At 50.1% G+C, this 14,795-nt stretch overlaps 1 protein-coding gene across 3 annotated transcripts in view; it reads right to left on the bottom strand.

The window, feature by feature from the left end:
- The window catches only part of Lrrc8d (leucine rich repeat containing 8 VRAC subunit D), a 103,588-nt gene that overhangs the window by 72,906 nt on the left and 15,887 nt on the right, over window positions 1-14,795 (bottom strand). The window contains exon 2 of one of the 3 annotated variants that reach the window (XR_009590990.1): window positions 4,788-4,932. The gene's annotated coding sequence lies outside the window, so the exon portion shown is untranslated. Of the gene's footprint in view, window positions 1-4,787; window positions 4,933-14,795 lie in introns of those variants that run through there. The other 2 variants (XM_021647466.2, XM_021647468.2) reach the window with 2 other exon arrangements.

The raw sequence follows: 14,795 nt of genomic DNA, 5'->3' as shown, positions 1-14,795 counted from the left end.
AGACAGGTGTGGTGGTGTGCGCCTTGAATCTTAGCACTGGGGAGGTGAGTGAATCAAGCGGGTCTGAGTCCAGGGCCAGCCTGGTGTGCACAGCAGATGAGACTATTTCCCCAAAAAACCAAGTCATTATTGGTGGACATAAAACTTTTACCCAGTCCCTAATCACGTTAGCACAAGCATGTTCTGTAATCCGGTAATAATGCTTTCACATGGCAATTAAAAAAAAAAAAAAAAAAACCTCACCATAGAGTGACTCACAATCACCCATAACTCCAGCTACAGGGCATCTAATGCTCCCCATTAGCCTCTATGAGCACACACACAGGAGCATACACTCATCCAAACATACACACATACAGACACACATACATGCATACATATACGTGTACATACACACATACATGTATACACACAAATGTATACACACATACATATATGTACATACACATACATACACACATAGACACATACATATATAAATATATGCACACATACATACATGAATAAATAAAGACGTAAGTCTTTAAATAAGGAAGCCAATAATCCTATGCACCTAGGCTCCTAAGAGAAAAGGGAGATACATCTACGAAAACCAGAAACATTTACCAACACGGCGGCTGTCCCCCTCTGTTCCTCACACCTGCACATTCTCCAAGGCTTGAAGTGGAACTTCTCTGAAAAGGCAGGTCACACCAGGCAAAACACAATCACTGCTTTCTATGGGGGGAGGGGGCAAGGAGACAGAACAGCAGGCGGGAGTTTAAGGACTAGGGCCTGAACAAATCTGGAACAGGCCAGGCTTTGGCTATCCAGGTCACAATCTATGCCTGCCTCAGCTTCTTCTCAGAAAAAGGGTCACTACCCGGCATGCATAGTAACAAGAGAACCACAGATCACCCGTACAAGTGTCTGGAGAGCATATGAGACATTAAATGAATAAATAGGGGACACGCACACACAAAGATTTCAGTATGTAGTCTAGGCTACCTTCAAACTCTCCACCTCCTGAGCTCCAGCAGGTTCTGTAAACTCATGCACCATCATGCTTTGTTTTGTTTTTTTAACCAGATAAAGAACTTGGTGCACTCACCCTAGTAAACTTCACGGAGCCCACGCGGCCATCGTCAGCAGAACTGACAGGACCTCCCTAACACCTGGAAGGATGGCCAGAGGGGCTGATTCCGTGTGAATGCCCACATTTTCCCAGCTGAGAATAGAAGAGGTGACGCACAGGCCCCTGCCACGTGCTCATCACACACTGTAAAGGTCCAGGGTGAGTTCTGAGAAATGAATACAAGGCTGGCGTGGAGGCTGCAGCAGCCGAGACCAGCTATTGCGAGATGGTGTCTGGACCCTGGCAAACACAAGGGAAGGAGTTCACAGATGGGGAGGGGGCTGGGAAGAAAGCCCACCTCCCAGGACTGAATAACTATGAAGACCGCAGAGCTGACCCTGAAAAACAATCAGCCTGGAAACAAGATGAGATCGGAAGCCAGGAGTTCGCGCCCCACCAAGTTAACGTACAGCGAAGCAGGAACAGCACACCCAGGGAGCTACAGTCTGGTGACTCGCTGAGCTCTTCTTTACCACTTTCAGTCTGCCGCAGCTCTGCTTTGGTCCTGATGGATCGAGGTCCTGGGAGAATCCCACACCCCGAATCCACGCCCGAGACTAAGAAGCGCCTCATGTTTTACAAACACAGATGGCCTGGAGTGGCCTGGAGCCATTACTCCGTATCTAGCTGAGTAATAGTAGGTAATTTAGTCACCAGAGATGACAAGAATAAAACTCTAAACAAGGCAAGACCTCTGAAATCTATGAGTAAATAAAAGCATCCTGGTTGTTAAGAGGAGATTCCAAACAGAGGCAACATTGTTTCTGACAGAGACAATACTTTGTGCTTTATAACTCACATGAAGTAAGAGCGCTCTGAAACAATGAAAAGCTTAGCTCACACTGATCTCCGCTGCAAACCTGCTCGAGCACTGACTTCTCCTTGGCATTTAACATCAAAGCCTTCATTCTGAGCCTTTCTGCTGGAAGAGACAAACTCACTTCTCAAGCAAGCCCTCAGTACACACAGAAATGGCAGTGTGTGGCATTTCCGGAAGTCTGGATGTATCAATTCATTCTTCCCTTACAAATGAAACAACAAAAACAAAAACCTCGCTTTTCTTCTATTTCCCTCTTTTCTCCCTAATGTTTTGACAAAGTGTTACAGAGCTGGGATTTTAGACCACTAAAGACACTAAAGACTAAAAAGAAAACAGTTTTATGTGTCATTTCTCGAAGAAAAATTTTAATTAATATCTTCCTAGATAACATAAAAACTCTAGTTAGGAAAAGCCTCAAATTTAAGTAACGCAAAGATAGTAATTCTGGAAACTTGCAGAGTGTTGACCCAACTCCCTGGAAAGACACATGCTCGCTGACACGTGACATGACACACTGCAGAGTAAAACACACCATAAGAATTTTGGCAGAACATAAATCATATTCGTGTAAACACAACTAAACCTAGTGACAGGCAGCAAAGAGGCAACACTCAACCTCCAGGCCAGGATTAAACAGAGAAAAGACGGAAACTGGGGGACACGTGACCCCACGTGCTGGTCTTTTGTGGACCAGCAAAGGCCCAACTGATTTAGCACCGCTCTTTCTGAGGCAGCAAGTTCACAAACCACCACCCAAGCACGGAGGGCTACAAATCCAAGATTCTAGTTTGGGTCCTAGTGTCTCCGTATATGGCCACTGATGACCTTTTTATCAGCCTTGGCTCTTTCTCCATAAATGGACTCTGCGCTACCTCACTGTGGTCAGAACCTGCAGGTTACACACGGGATTCAGAAGGCAGCCCTGTACACAGGGAAGGACGCCTAAGGCTGTATTCCTTCTGCTTGAAACTCCATTGAGGTGGGAATACAGCCTGTTCCTAACAGGGCCTTAAAGCACAATGACACATGCCAAGCGAAGTCCTCAAGCAATTAACAAACTTAAGGGCAGTGCGCATTCCTCAATATAAGAATATGAAAAAATAATATGCCGTATGAATCCTTCAGAAGTATTTGCTGTGAAACCAAGTGTGGCCGAGTGGAAGAGTTGCAGAGTGCTGGGGTCTACAAGGTCCTGAGTTCAATCCTCAGAAGAACTAAGAAAACGAGAGAAAGGAAAAAGGCTTCTTGGATGGTTTGTTTTTAATCTTGGGGAGTATCTGGGAAAAGAAGAGGCATAAATACAGACAATATACAGTTAAATTCAAACCTAAGTCAAGGAGTACCTTCCCAACTGCGCAGTCCATTATAAAAAATCTTGGCTGCTACCACTATACTATACCAATTGCTGATATTATTAAGGTGCCCAGAAGAGCCACATTTAAAGAGATTAACATTCTGAGATTGGCTAAATGGCAGAGCAGGTACAGGCACCTGTCACCAGGCCGGATGATCCGAGCTGATCCCCGGGACCCTCTGACCTCCGAGTGCGCGCTATGCTGTGTGGGCACGCCTTAATACACACACAGAGAATAAAAGTGATAAAGATGTTTAATAGATAAATGTTCTGAAGACTCACTGAAACAAGGAGATGCTATCATTGAAACTGTTAGCTGGTTCTACCTGGTGAGACCCTGGCCCCCCTAAAAGGTCCAGTTGCCACTGAGTAGATTTAAATTCAGTAATCAGCTTGCTTCCTGGGAAAGCACGGTTGCCCAACAAGATGTACAGAAAAAGACCCTCGCTTGGCAGAGTCCCCCTTGCTCACACTTGCAGCCTCCGAATGAAGTGAGAGGTTGCTGTGGCTTCCACACTGCTCAGACATTTAGCTTGTCATAACCACTGTCCCCAACAGGGTCCTCACAGCCAAAGCGGTTCCCTAGCATCGCTCAAGACGACCATCTGCCGTGAGTCAGATAAGGCCAGGCCTTCTTCCAGTGAGGGAGAAGTCAACCTAAGTCTGCAAAGGACAGTGCCCTCGGGAATGGAGGTACAGGTTCTACACCGCGAACCCACCTGTCCCCGGGCCCTTCTTCCAACATCCGGACCCAAGCAAGGCATGGTGGGAAACCACACCTACCTGGTGAGTCTGAGAAAAGTCAATCTGTAGTTTAGTTTGGGGACAGCTAGAATTTAATAAATGAAAAACGTCTGGCCCGTATTTGTAAAGCACTGTGTTCTCACACAGAAAACCACAGCAGCACTAAGCAGCCAGACACCAGACTAAACACCTCAGGACTCACTGCTGTCGCTCGTTTGTCCTCCCTTTTCCGGTCTGTGTCTGCACCCCTAATTCCCTCACTTTGCGGTGGCCTGTGCTCTACAAGCAACCCAGCTCCTCAGTGGCCCAGCCTAGCTGTCAAGCACGCTGCTTCTCATCAGCTTCCTCCTTGCCCCTCCGCTCTGGCCCTCACACCAGCTTCAGCAACACCCTGCGGCCACAAGCTTCCCAGAGCGGTATTTAGACAGCCCCGGGCCAACGGGTGAGGAACAAAGAGCAGCTGCTCCGGGCAGCAGCTGGAGAGGGTGCAGAGGGCAGCTGGGGACTCCTGGAGGCCGCCCAGACAGCCCCGGGCCAGCCCAGGGGGGCAGCCCAGGCTGGAGCGCGCCAATCTGGGGGGCACCGGGAGGCCCCCCAAACCGCGCTGCCCACAGCCTTCCTGCCCCGTCCCCTACACCTGGGCGCTGGCGACCAGACGGCGGAGACTCCCGGAGGAGGGCACGGGCGGCAGGCACGGGCCACCAAGGAAGTCCCCGCCAGCGATGACCCTCGCCCTCCCACCCCGGCCCGCGCACCTGGACCAGATGGCCACCCTGCTCCCTCAGGGCTCTCTCCAGGACTGGGCTGCGGGCGGGCTCCGGGGGCTGGAACCGCTGCGACGCGAGACTTCACTCCTCCATCCTGCGAGCCGGCGGCACGTTACAGTCAGCAGTGCACTTCCTGTTTCAAAGACAGCGAGAGCGTGTGTTGGCAGAGGGGCCGAGGGGCACGGCTTGCACCCGCGGCGGTCCAGCCGGCGAGCCAGCGAGCGAGCGAGCGCCACGCCGGGGTCCGCAGCCACTCGCTCGGCCTCCCCCTGCCGGCTCCGGGACGCACCTCCCCGCCCCGCCGCGGGCTCCCGGCTCCCCGGGCTGGGCAGCAGCGGGCAATTGGCCTTCGCCCCCTCGGGTCCAGCCTCACCTCCCGCCTCCACCTCCCAGGAGCAAAGAGTCACCTCCGGGAAGGTATGGAGAGCCGAGCCTCTCCGAGGGAGAGGAGGCTGCGACTATGCAAATCTGGGAAGTTAGCAGCCACATCCCAGCGGACCCGCTCGCAGCAGGGAGCTTCAGGATGGGAAATTACTTGTCCTGTGCCTGGCTGACTCAAAAGAGAAGCGTGTGCACAGCCGCCGCAAGGGAGCTGTCACGAACCGGGGGCGGGGGGACCCTGCAAAGACTCCTCCGAAGGGCTCCAGCGTCCCCGGGAACGCAACCCTAAACTTTTCCTCCGTGTGACTAAGAGTCACACAGAGGTTCAGTTCTGAGATCACGTCCATTTTGGTCAAACTCCGACTTAATTTCCTTTTTGAAAACTTATCTGTGGCGGGGGAGGTGGGCGGCGCATGCGTGCCACCGTGCCTGTGCGCCGCACAGAGCAGTGAGGGCTCTCCTTCCACCACGTGGGTCCTGCGCTCTAGCTCCGGCAGTCGGGCTGGGTGGGCAGCGCCCGACTTAAAGGGGCGCACGTGCGGGGTGGGGGTGGGGCAGCCGACAGGAGGGGACTTGCCACCAGCCTGGTGGAAGGAGAGGGAACGAGTCCCACGATCTGTCCCTCTGCACCCCGTGAGTGCCACGGCACACTAGTGCCCCCGTTACGTGTAAAAAAAAAAAAAATAGCCGTAATTTTATTTCAGTTTGTAACAAAAGTAAACACGTGGCTCAAAATCTACCAGAGGCAAGAGCTGGCCAGCCCCGGGGGTGGGGGGTGGGGAGGTGACCTGCCTGCCTCTGCACCCAGGCCCTATCAGGCAACAGGCACCCAACAGATGGCTCCTTGTGGCCTCAGCCTGTTGCTTTAAGTAAGTTGGTCTTGTTTCTAAACCCCGAACAGAACAGAGACAATAAACTCTGATTATTCCATATAAAAAACTAACTTTCTGACAGGAGGAAGAAAGCGAAGTCAGGCCCTAGTCCGTGCTGGGCAGCCTCTCATCCTTCGCCCCTCTAAGCTTTAGTACGTCCTAAGAGATCCCTATAAACCTTGCTCCCATATTCCCAGATGAGGAAACAAGGTCAAGAAGTTAAGTGACTGGCCCGATGTCTCGGCTACACAGTGGTCCACTGGAGAGTTGGTACAGGTTTTCGCTAAGTATAAAATCTGGGTCATTTCCTCTAAGCTCCAAATTCCTGAGACAATAGTGAGTTCTAGGGGAAAAGTCAAGCCCAGAGACCATCTGGGATGCATCCCTTGTCTTGGAACCAGCCTGTAATTCATAGGGCCTCACGGTGCAGCATGCTGGGTTTTCACACAGCCGGTTTTGCAAATATCTTGATGACTCAAGCAGGGGATACCCATCAGTGATCTGCGCTGCTCCATCATCCTTTTCAGAGCAAAAGTCCAAGAGTGGCCACACATGCCAAGGTGCAAAGTCTGCCCAGCGCAGAACCTAACTGGCTAATATTTGTCCCGCAAATTCCTTTGCTCTAAAGGGGCAGTTTGAAGGAGGCAAACGCTGCTTGCAAAACCCAATGCCTGCCTGACATTTTCAGGAAAATGGCTATCCATTTCCTTCTGCTTTAGCACTTACTTCACGCTCATATGTCAAGGGCGCATAGCGAAGAAATGGAACACATCTTTACAAGTCAGGAGTGCTGGTGATGATGGCATCCCAGGCAGGGACAGAGAAGACAAGCTGAATCTCTCTGGCCCCGCCCTTCCTCTTCACACACTAGAGCAGCACAACTGTAGACCCTCGAAGGAGGAGCCACAGAACCGGAGACCCTTACCCCAGTCCTCAGTCAGTCAGTCTGCAAACCCTGAGGGACTGTAATCCTTCCAGGTCTGCCCACCAGAGCTGCCCACTGCTGGACCTGACAGCTCCCAGCTCTTCAACGCTTTGACCAGGTCAACGCTTCTCCCCGAAAGGGCCCCAAAGTCCCCAGTCACATGGAAACTCGAGGAAGGCCTAAGCTCAAAACTCCTTACAGTTTTAAACCTGTCGATGATCATCGGCTCTAGAGGACATAATTCCATGTTTAAAATATCTGTTGCTAACCCTGTCTTCATTCCAGTTACTCATTATAATCTCCAGGAGTTCAGAAGGATAATCTTTGAAGAAAAATACAACTTTTTATCTTCTCTCTCTCTTCTCTCTCTCACACACACAGATCTGCCTGCCCTCGGTCTCCCGAGTGCTGGGATTAAAGGAGTTCACCACCGTTCCTGAAGGAAAAGATAACTCCTAGAAAAAGGCAAGGAAGGTCTGGAGAGACAGCTCAGCAGGTAAGAGCACTGAATGTTCTTGCAGAAGACCCAGGTTCAATTCCCAGCACCACATGGCAGCTCACAACTGTCCAAGTCCAGGGGCTCCAACACCCTCTTCTGGCCTCCTCAGGCACTGGACATGAACATGACACATGAAGATACATGCTGATCAAACACACATATAGATGAAATAAAATTTAAAAACATGTTTAAAACCTGATTTTAAACCTATCTCAAGGAGGCAAAGGCAGGCGGATATTTGTGAATTCAAAGCCAGCTTGGTCTACAAAGCAAGTCCAGGACAGCCAAGGATACACAAAAAACCCTGTCTCAAAAAAATAAAATAAAATAAAAATTAATTCACAAAGAAAATAGAGAGAAAGGCTAGGGAGACATGTTGGTCAGTATAGCGTTGACTGTGCAAGCCTGAGCATGTGAGTTCTGTTCTCAGTCCTCAGCATCCATGCAGAAAGCCAGGTGTGGTCACGTGAAGCTGCAATCCCAGCTCTGGGGTGTGGAGACAGGAGGACACCTGGGACTCCCTAGCCACCCCGCCTGGCAGGGTCACCCCCAAGTCCACTGAAAGTCTATCTCAGAACACAAGGTGGACAGCTGCCAAGGAATGGTGCCCGCTTGACCCCTCTGGCCTCCACACGTACACACCTGCACACAAACACACACACACCTGCGTGCAGAAGAAAAGCAAAAGGCCTTACCTCCCAAAGCGTCAATTTCTACCTGATCTCATTGGACCACACTGGCTCGCTTTTCAGAATCCCTCCTAGTTCCGAAACACTCAGTCATTAAGGTAAAAAGCCAACAGCAATCTAAGTTTATGTTTCCCTGCCACTGAGTGATACATTATGATGCAGCCACTGAATGCAACAGTCACCACTGGGCTGCTGGCCCCTTGATGTCCCATCTGGTCCAGCTGTTCTTTAGGTGTACCTCACAGCAGATTGCAGTGTGAAATCACAAGGTCAGCAAAGAGAAAAGACACACTTCTTGGTAGGCAGAAAGTGAAAGTGGGACGGCAATGCACTCTCCTGTAACATCCCTGCACTTGGCGGGGGGGACGGATGGGGAGCAGAGTTCCAGTCAAGACACAGTAGCTTGAGGCCTTCCTTACATGATACCCTGTCTCCAAACACAGAAACAATCACACTGATCTCAGATGAATGAAAGGAGGGAAGAGGGCTGCGAAACCTCCTCTCCCTCAGTACCACAACTTGGATGTTGCGGAAGCCGTGGTGAAGGGTCCAGATAAAATCACCTTCTTTCCAGAGCAAGGCTGCTCGCTCTCCATCTTAAAGTAGGCGCTGCTCTCAAGGCTGGAGCGGTTGTTCCTCCGTGTGGATACTGGTCCGGCTGCAGATGGTGCGCAGACTGGCAAGCTGTCTGGTTCCCGTGCCCCCCGCACCCACTGCCTTCGCGGCACATGTTCCTGCCTCAGCCCTCCCTTCCAGGGGAGCACGCACCAGTGCATTCTGGGAAGGTGGATGCTGGCACTGAGGCCTTGCACTGGCCTCTCGCTTTCAAGGAAGCTGTTCCTGAGCCAACTGGCTGGCTCTGCTGGCATGTCCCCCGAAGCGCTGTTACCGTCTTCTTGGAGCCAGAATGAGCGTCCCTCCCCACTGGCAAAATGTGGCACGGGGCAGCAAGTCAGCTTTTAAGAGCGTCTGGCTAGGACCCCTTCTGGATCAGTTGGCTCTGGAAAGCATAGCTTCCACAGCCCCAAGCTGAAGTACAAAGTCCAGATCCAGGCTGGGTACTCTCTGCTTCCAAACACAAGCGTCACAAACCTCCTCACTTTGAAGAAAATTAGTAATACACCCCACAGGCCTCAGCATCCCAGACAGACCCACAGCTCACAGAGCTCAGCATCCCAGATGGACCCACCCATCCCTCAACCCCCGCAGAATTCATCCAACTGCCTGCGCAGGAGAAAGTGTCATCACAGCGCTCAGCAGTCAGCAGAAGGGGTGAATCACAGAAGTTGGTTTTCCTTTACTTTGTGTGCATGAGTGCGGGCATGCCACTGTGCACACAGGGTTGAGTGACTTCCGAGACCGAGGGTAAAGGGGCTGACGGTCACGCGGAGTCTGCTCTTCCTCTGTTTAAAGGGACAGAAATGAGGGGGTACACCCCGTCTGCAGCTATGTGTCTTTTACTCAGAAACAAACAAACAAACAAACAAACAAACAAACAACTCACTTTGAAAGCATAATCCATCAGCTGGCTTGGAGGTGCCATCAGGGGGCAAAGCCAGCGGGACTGCCGTTTCACCAGCCTGGGCTACAGGGCAAGACCTCATCTCAACAAATAAACCACTTATTTTAGGTTGTCATGGTACCAGCAGGAGTAAATATGGCTGCATATTCTCACGGGCTGCAGCTAAGCATCGTTTTAACTAACCAATAAGACGAGTTCTTCGCTTTGGCAGAGTACAGGGAATCATAAGAAAGAAGGGGAGTTAGTCTGATGGGGAAAGGATAGGAGCTCCACAAGGACCAAATATATCTGGGCACAGGGTCTTTTCTGAGACTGACATTCAACCAAGGACCATGTATGGATATAACCTAGAACCTCCACTCAGATGTAGCCTGTGGTAGCTCAGTAACCAATTGGTTTCCCAAAGTGAGGGGAACAGGGACTATTTCTAACAGGAACTCAATGACTGGCTCTTTGGCCTCCCCACCCTCGAAGGGAGGAGCAGTCCTGTTAGGCCATAGAGGAGGGCTTTGCAGCCAGTCCTGAAGATACCTGATAAAACAGGATCAGATGAATGGGGAGGAGGTCCCCCCTTATCAGTGGACTTGGAAAGGGGCACGGTGGAGATGAGGGAGGGAGGGAGGGACTGGAAGGGAATGAGGGATCGGGACACGCCTGGGATACAGAGTTAATAAAAAAATAAAAATAAAAAAAAACATAAATCCTCGGTTTAGTTTTTAACCAGTTGAGTTGATTTCTTATTTTGAGGTTTTCGAGTTCTTAAAAATATATTTTATCCTGATAATGGTGCCAGATAGCATAAGACCTGTATAAGCTCAATCCAAAGTTCCAGCACTGAAGAACTGAGAAGTTATTAGTGACTGATAGCTGCTAGGAGAGAGAGAATTAATTGTCTTTAACAACTTGGCCCAGGATAGGTAAAGCACAGTCCAGTGGAGGGCCACACTGAAAGAATGAGGGCAGCATGGACTAGAGTGGATGGGTTTCAAAAAGTTGAAACAAAGAAAGGTGAGGAAAGATGGATCCTGGGGGAATCTAGGGAGAAGGATGAATATGACCAAAACGCAATGTATGAAATTCTCAAAAAGTTACTAAAAGTATTAAACATTTTAAATACAAAAAAAAAAAAAAAAGACACGCTCTTCGAAGAACTGGGGTGACAACACTGGACCACACTGTTCCGAGTGCCGGTTCTTACTCTCTAGCTGGTAGGGCAACGCCTGTGATTTTGAGCATAACAGACAAGAAGGGTGAATGAGGACAGGAGTTAAGACTGGGTGTGGCAGCCCACACCTGCAGGCCTAGTGCTTGGAGGACTGAGACAGGGGACCAGGGGTTCCAGACTACTCTCTACTACATATCAAAGGCTGAGACCAGCGTGGGCTGTAGGAGGCTCTGCTTCGCAGTCAAAACAAACAAACCCCAGCAACAACAAAAAAGATGTCACAAAAGTTTGGCTAAGTGCAAGTGTTTTCAAACAAGTGAGGACTGTTAAAACTGTTCCCAGCGAAGATGAGGCAGGAAACACTGCTGACGGCGGCGTGTGCTGAGCATTTTCCTCCGCAAAGCCTGTCTTAGGCATCTACCTTCCACGCTGGGCAGCTCAGCTTCCTTCTGGAAACAGCCGTTTTCATTTTCTCGGTACAGTCTTACTTCTAAAGTGAAGTATGGGAAACCCAAGCAGCTTCAAGATTATCTGTCCTAACAATTCTAACAGATATCGTGATTATTACGAAGGCAACGTTACTCTTAAAGAGACAGTTCTGTAAAGCGGCCGGTGCACGCCTTTGCTCTCCGCTCCGGAGGCAGACAGAAAGGCTAGGAGCTAGCAATGCGGGGGAGGTGGGAGGGAGACGGAGGACAGTGAGTTTATGCACACACAAAAGACAGGCAAGATGCAGAATCCACCAGGGAATAAGGCACACTTCAACATTATCCTGACAACATCACTCTCAATCACCTAGTGTAACAAAAACTACAGGAAGAAACACAGGGTTTGAGAAGTGCATAGGGCAGATAAACAGTTTGGTTTTCACCCCTCTCCTTTCAACGAAACAGCCTGAATTAAAAATAAAAGTACCCTGAAAAATCTAGAAATTTTATGATAAGCTATTAAAAGCTGATGGTCAACGATTTGTTTGTTTACTTATTATCTTTTCAAAACAGGGTCTCTCTGTGTAGCCCTAACTGTTCTGGAACTCTGAGGAGCAGGCTGGCCTTGACCTTACAGAGAACTGCCTGCCTCTGCCTCCCCAGTGCTGACATTAAAGACGTGTGCCTGATAGCCAGTCAATGTTTTAAACACTAACTCTGGCTCAAGAAAATTAATTATGTCACAGGTATCATGTCATTTATTGCCTCCACACAGCCCTACAGTTATCCTGATAAAGCTGTCAAGAAGTGGAGAGAAGTCTTAAGTTTGCCCCAAACTGTCGCCAGAACATTCTAGAATTACAGCACTCTGGCTGTCCACAGTAGCTGCCTTTTATTTTGTCTGTTTTCTTGAGGTAGAAGTCCAGCTGCCTGGAACTTGCTATTGTTCAACTCACTCGACTCAACAGAGGTCTTCCTGCCTCTGCCTATCTACAGTGTTGGGCTAAAGGCCCCGCCACAGTATCTACATTTTAACAAATAACCATAGGACACCTGAGGCTGTGCCTTCCCAGCTGAGGCATCCAGGATGGTGGTTGTGAATAGAGATTTTCCTCTCTGTGGCAACAATGTAGCCAAAGGGGCTGGCGGGCAGGAGTCCCAAGTCTGATGACAGTTGCACTAGAAAAGGACAATAAAGAAAGCACAGATGTCTGCAGCAAGGCAAAACCAGGAAGACCCGCTTCCTCCTCACCCTGCCAGCACCTTAGAGGCCCAGACCGTGGGAGTGCCTCGCTTACTTCACCTACTCAGTCAGAGCTTGGTAAAGCAGTTGTTACAACGACCCAGGAAGTCGGGATCCCCAACAACTGCAACTTCTGTGGCCCCAAGAACCTCAGTTAGGCGGCCTAGAGTCAGACAGAAGAAGAAAGAAGCAAGAAGAAAAGAGCCGGAAGGAATAGCATTTAATCTCCACTCAGAAATAACAGAAATTGTTTACACTGGTGTAATCAAATCTGCATACAGCCTGAAGCCCGGAGGTGGAAAGGGCAAACGAGGGCGAGCGATGGGGTTTGGTTAAAGTAGCAGAGACTGCAGACACACAAGTCGCTGCTCCCTGTAGTCTGCCAGGGACGGGCTGAAGGCACCCATGTGCAGGAACTGCCTCCAGCACTGGGATGCCAGGACAGAGGGAACAGCCAGTGGCCATGTTTAACACGCCAGGACCCAAAGCTGCTCCCCATCAAATACAATCTGATTATCCCACCCATCAGTAAAGTTCCATGACCAACGACGTCCCGGGGCTAAAAAAGAGTTGGTTAGCAAAACCCTACAGAAAGAAGGGTGATCAGCTGAAAAGTCAATGCTGTGTGTGTAATCTGGCTACAGAACAGACACGCCTGGCACTGGAGGTCATGAGAACAGTCTGGAGACACATATTGAGATAGAGTGCAGAGACGGGGAGAGGAGAGCTAAAACTTGGACTAGCCTTGTTTTTCTAAGCATAAATTATCATTTCTGATTTCTTTAATGCTGAAAAATAGCTTCTCCCAGGACAGAACTGTTTACCTTCCCAGCAAAAATTATACTTCGAAAGTCATCAGCTGAGGGGCTGGGGCCGTTTCTCTGCTGGTGGCAGATCTGCCTAGCATGCATGAGCCCCTGAGCCTGGCTTCCAGAGACTGTAAACCAGGTGTCCCCACATCTGTGATCCGCACTTGCAGAGCTAGGCCTAAGGAGATAAAAAGTTCAACACCCCTGGCTACATAGGAGGATCAAGGCCAGACGGAGAGCTACAACCTTGCCTAGAAGGTTAGCAGTTGCTACAAAGTTCAAAAGAGAAGAGTGGGCCAGTCAACAGGGTAGGTCCCGGCACCTAGGAGACTGAGGCCAGCCTGGTCTACATAGCCAGTTTCTGACCAGCCAGGGCTACACAGTGAGGCCCTGTCAAGAAAAGAAAGGGGGGGGGCAGGAGGGAAGAAAACAAAGAAAAAGGAAGGACGGAAGGAAGGAAGGAAGGAAGGAAGGAAGGAAGGAAGGAAGGAAGGAAGGAAGGAAGGAAGGGAAAGGGGGTAGGAAGAAGGGAAAGTCTGTAACGGCCTGTGCTCAGCGTGTCACAGGAAATGTGTTAGTGAGCATCTGGAGGCTCCTTAGAGACTAAAGAATGAACTGATAAATAAGGATGGATAGGGAACATCCCCAACCCCCAAGGATACGGGCCCCGCTATACCCCAGCAGGCGTGTTTGCAGGAGCAAGAAAACAGAAAGCCCTGAAAGGAACACAGTGCGTAAATGAAGCTCCCTAACACATCAGTCTCCCTCGGCACTCTCAGCTGTGGCCTGCGCTGCTCTCCTCGCCGAGAGAAAAACACGGGATGCCTCTGAGCAGCAGTTGTGATAACAATGGCAGCAGCTCCGAGCAGGGAGCCACTGCATAAATATCCTCGCCACTAACCACACACTCACAGCTTCATTTTAATACAGTCAAGTCACTCTGCCATGGCCCAGGAGCGGCTGGTGACACGGCAGGACCCCAGAAGGCACACTGTGTGACAGTCCAGGGAGACAGGCAGCCAACAGGACATCCTCCATCTCCCACTTCCTTCCAGTGGATAAAAAAGGAGAGAAATGTAACACGGCGGTACGAAAGGCAGAGACAGGCTGGACTCTAGATAGGAGTGAAGAAACGGATGTGCAAAACATCTGTCCGACGACAATGCTCCTAACTTCCTACTTATTTAAAGGGAATAAAAAACACACGTGGGGCCAGGAGGTGGTTCAGTTACTGAAGTGCCTCTTGTACAAGTTCCCCAGCACACATACACATACACACACACGTGTGCACACACGGAGGCTAGGCATAGTCACACTTCTGTAATCCAGGGGCAGGGAGCGGGGGTGATAAACACAACAGCTGGACCCTCAGAACTCCCAGGCACAAGCAGTCCAGTCTATCTGAAAGCAACAGGTCCACTTAGAGTCTCTATCTCAAAAGAGAAGGTGGAGACCTAGAGAGA

Source organism: Meriones unguiculatus, chromosome 3 (assembly GCF_030254825.1).
Source record: "Meriones unguiculatus strain TT.TT164.6M chromosome 3, Bangor_MerUng_6.1, whole genome shotgun sequence".
NCBI lineage: Eukaryota > Metazoa > Chordata > Mammalia > Rodentia > Muridae > Meriones > Meriones unguiculatus.
Note: the sequence above shows the minus strand (reverse complement) of the source record. Positions and strands in the feature narration are given on the sequence as shown.